Below are 4062 nucleotides of genomic sequence, written 5' to 3' on the forward strand. Positions count from 1 at the left end.
CTACTCGGATGACAAATCATTTGCAGCATATCCTCATTGAAGACTGTGACAGACTGAAACTTGTAGATCGAACTTAGGATTAAAAGGGTATGTGCTTGTATTGGTGGGAAAATTTTTGACATCCCTGCATCATGTGTTCCTCGTTTTTTAAAGTACGTTATTTCCCTGAGGTTTTATCACCTAGAACGTTTACATCTAAGCACAAATAGCATTTTAAAACATAAGTGGAAGTAGTAGAGTAGTTCTCGTAAGTTAGAACACACTAATTGATTAATCACAAGAATTGTGACAAAAATAGATCCTTTTATTAAATAAATTAAAGAAGTGTTACCCGTATGACAGCCATCCACCAAGCTATGTCCTTTCACTGCCTAGTTCAAGCTTATCCATCAGATCCATTGAGGGCAACCACTCTTCAGGTCCATAGGATCTTCTCAATTCCATATGCATGAAAATAAGGGCATCCATCATCAGTTTACCAAGTCCGGAAGCTGCTTCCGTTGCATATATCTGATGAGTACCCCAAAGCTTCTAGCTCTGTGGATGATACAAGGGTTGCTTTCCTGATTAGCCAATGTTCTGAAAAAAGAGCACAACCTAGACCAAGAAAAGAAATACTCGATTAACGAAAAGAGAACATAGAAGGATCTATCAGGAGATGAGTGAACCAAGCTGCAACTCCCCACGACTCTCAGAAGCACAGAAGTTCAATGCTTTACACAAGATTCTAGAGATTCCTTCTCACCATTCTAAATAAATGCCTCTTTAACCAGAAGGACGGAAGATTTAAAATCCTGGAAAGCAAAAGAGAATAGCTTTTAGTTACTAGTTCAAAAATTATTTCATATTGGCAATTCCTTATACAGTTCATAATCGTAATAAGTTCCACTAATGCACCTGAAGGAAGACTAGGCAGACATCTGAGGGAGCATTTGATGAAAGTCTCCATCTTAAATACTACAGTTCTCCATATTGCACTGATGCCCATTTCTGGAACAATGATACATTGATAATGAGCTCATCTATAATCCTTTTGAATATGTTGAGGGTGAAGTCTTGTAACTCCCACCAAATCTCTGTAGCCCAGAAATTCAAAACTTTTATACAAGATCTCAGAGCTTCCCTTTCACCATGATTAAAAGATGCCTCGTTCATCAGAAAGACAAACATTTAAAAATCTGGAAAAGCAAAAGAAAACAGCTTTGAGTTACCAGTTAAAAAAATACTACACATTAGCAATCCCATATATAGTTCATGATCGTAATAGGTTTCACAAACGCACCTAATCTTGTATTTTAAGAGAATAGAGGTTTAGGTTCATATAAACAATGAGTTTAAGAAGATAGGGAATTTTTGCTTTATTAGACATAAATTTGTGCATAAGCAGTGGATATTTCCTCATCATAGCAATGGTTATATAACACAGACCTTTCAAACACGTCCTGGCGAGCATTCAAAGAATTCAGTATCCCGGAGTAGTATGGCGGAACAACACCAACATAATTTCTCATTGACAAAGAACACTTAAGAAGGGACCTTACCAAATTACCTCAAACATCATGTTCAATAGTCCAGCCATTGCAGCTTTCGGATCCTTCTCATAGTGTTCCACCCAATTCATGGTCTTTTCTCAAACAAAAGCGACTAGCTAGAAGCTCCTTTTCTAGGACAGTAAGTTTAGTCCTCCATGGTGATGATGCAACGAAGGCCCTCTCCCTTCATATTAATTCAAAAAGCCTTGTCAATTTCATAGTATGGGAAGTGTATGAGTGATGAATTTCTCCAATTCAAGTTCCTTATTCATGTATTTCTCAACAATAGAAGGAATATCCGAACTTTGTGTCTTGTTTCCAAAGAAAGTTACTTTGATAGTACTTTCATTAAAAAGTTCAAAAGTGTCTTGAACACAGCTTCCTTATGGGGTACATACCAATAAGAACAGCCACTACCACACCTGAAAATTAATAACGACAATGTTCGTTGAGATTATTATATAAATAATAATATACAATCAAGGAAATTTGATGATAGAAAACATACATCATGGACAATTCAAATGCTGAAATCATAGCATCAATATGGCCAGTACACTTCACACTCAGATCGAATTTGCAATAAGTCATCTCAGCAATTACCTAATCAAATAATCAAAATTCAAGAATAGATGATCAACTATGACTCACACCTGTCTTTTTCTGCTTTTGCAAAATGATCCATTAGGAGAAGCAGATATTCGTACCTCTTGACCTGGTTTACTTTAATCCTTCGGGTTCACAAACTTTTTCACGCAAAATTTCTTAGCTGTAAAATAAAAATAAAATGGATGAATTAGTTGCTTTGCTATATAAAATAATGGATCGAGAATGTGTAAGGCACAAGTTAATTACCTTACTGAAATCAGCTAGCATTTAAATCGACACAAATTATCCTTGAAGTACTAGCAATTTTTGCTCCGTCTGCAGCCTGACCAAAAGAGATTAGATCATTATTAGTAAGATTAACATATATATGGATTAAAAAATAAAACAGAACAAGAAGGTTATTTGCAATGTGAAGAATACTCACAATAAGGCCTACAGCTCCTAGTCAAAAAATAGCCACACTTGAATCTTTTGTGGGTTTAGCAACATCCAAAGGTGCTCCAAGACTTTCAAAAACATCTGCAAATAAAGGAATGAACATCCTATCATCAGCATGTGTAAATCATCTCAATAGATATACACAAAAAGGATTCAACAGTGAAAATCTAATTAGAATCGAGTAAAGAGGAATTCAAGCAAGCAAGCACAGCAAAACAAAACTAAACTGACTAGTATAGTTTCTGATGGATGGTTCATTCCATGAATAGGAAGTGAGTCACCTTCAATGAACATGATTATTTGAAGTGACTTCTTTTTTGGACTGCGAATGCACTACTAAAGTGACTTTTAAAAGAGGATTGAGTATTTCTTATGGAATAATCAGATAAGGCCTTTTGTGGCTATGCATGTTGCTCCCTAAGCGATCAAAATGCTACATGAATGCCCTTCCCATATACGTTGGAAGTCACTGGTAGAAAAGAGACATCAAATGGAGAAGGCAAGCCAGCTTATTTGACCTTTCCACCATATTAATGTATTTTTAGATCTTGAAAAAACTAGATTCATGAACGATTAGCAAGTTAAGGACCGATTCGTTTGCACCAATAATCTAATACTGTTTCAAGACTGGTACTAGAGCATGGTTGAGACCAATGTGAAAATGCAAATGCCAGTCCACAATATTTGCAAATGGAAGACCCCAGGCCTAATTGAACAAATACACAAAAGAAACCTATTGAAAATGCTCCTAATACAAACACTTCCTTCGTAGAGCCCTTGTAGCAACATCCTTACTTAGGCAATTTTTCTTATCCTAATTTTTTCTTAGTTGAAGTTCCTATATTCTCTTAGTTGAAAACAGAATACACCTAACATTGGGAACTGCCTCACCATCTAATAAGTTAAGCTACAAAAATACATTATAAAGAGATATTAAATGGAACAATCCTCAATTTTAAAATAAAAATTCACTAGGGCTGAAACAGAAGAAAGACTTTAGGATATCTGCTGGTCTTCTTCCACACAAATCCCAATAAAAATAAATGTTCCCAAATGTAAAGTGTAGCATTTTTCTTCCTTTCTATTTTAATCTTATTTTAGGAAAATTAAGAAACGAACTAGAGATGAATGTTTCAAACAACTGTAAATAACTTACTCTTTATCAAAAAAATGAATATTTAAGATAACTCCATCCTTGACTTACTGTTAAAACTGAGGAACGAAATCAAGAAAAAAGACTCTTATCAAACAAACAAAACATCCAGGCTATCTCATATTTTTTACTACAGATCTTTAAAATAGCAATCAGTAAAACATAGACAACTCAACCAATAGATACTAATTTACCAGAAAGGGTAAAATTTTGTCTTTGAAAATAACAAGACATGATAAGAGCAAGTGAGCTTAAGGACAATAGAGCATACCTTCACCTTTTGGTGAGTGTCTTTAACAGTTCTTAAACAGTTTCAACATCCTTCTTCTT

The 4062-nt window shown here is 34.9% G+C and overlaps 1 long non-coding RNA gene across 2 annotated transcripts; it reads right to left on the bottom strand.

Moving 5' to 3' along the window:
• Positions 1-462: 462 nt before the first annotated feature.
• Positions 463-4062, bottom strand: LOC107024230. 2 transcript variants are annotated; one of them, XR_003579582.1, is made up of 9 exons: positions 4004-4062; positions 2566-2660; positions 2388-2463; positions 2240-2301; positions 2041-2135; positions 1550-1954; positions 898-1178; positions 746-794; positions 463-597 (listed from the first exon to the last, which is right to left on the bottom strand). It is a non-coding gene; the product is annotated as an uncharacterized LOC107024230 (long non-coding RNA). The 2 variants fall into 2 exon arrangements; XR_001457323.2 differs by having other exon boundaries at positions 1542-1954.

The sequence above is a fragment of the Solanum pennellii genome, chromosome 7 (genome assembly GCF_001406875.1).
Source record: "Solanum pennellii chromosome 7, SPENNV200".
Taxonomy (NCBI): domain Eukaryota; kingdom Viridiplantae; phylum Streptophyta; class Magnoliopsida; order Solanales; family Solanaceae; genus Solanum; species Solanum pennellii.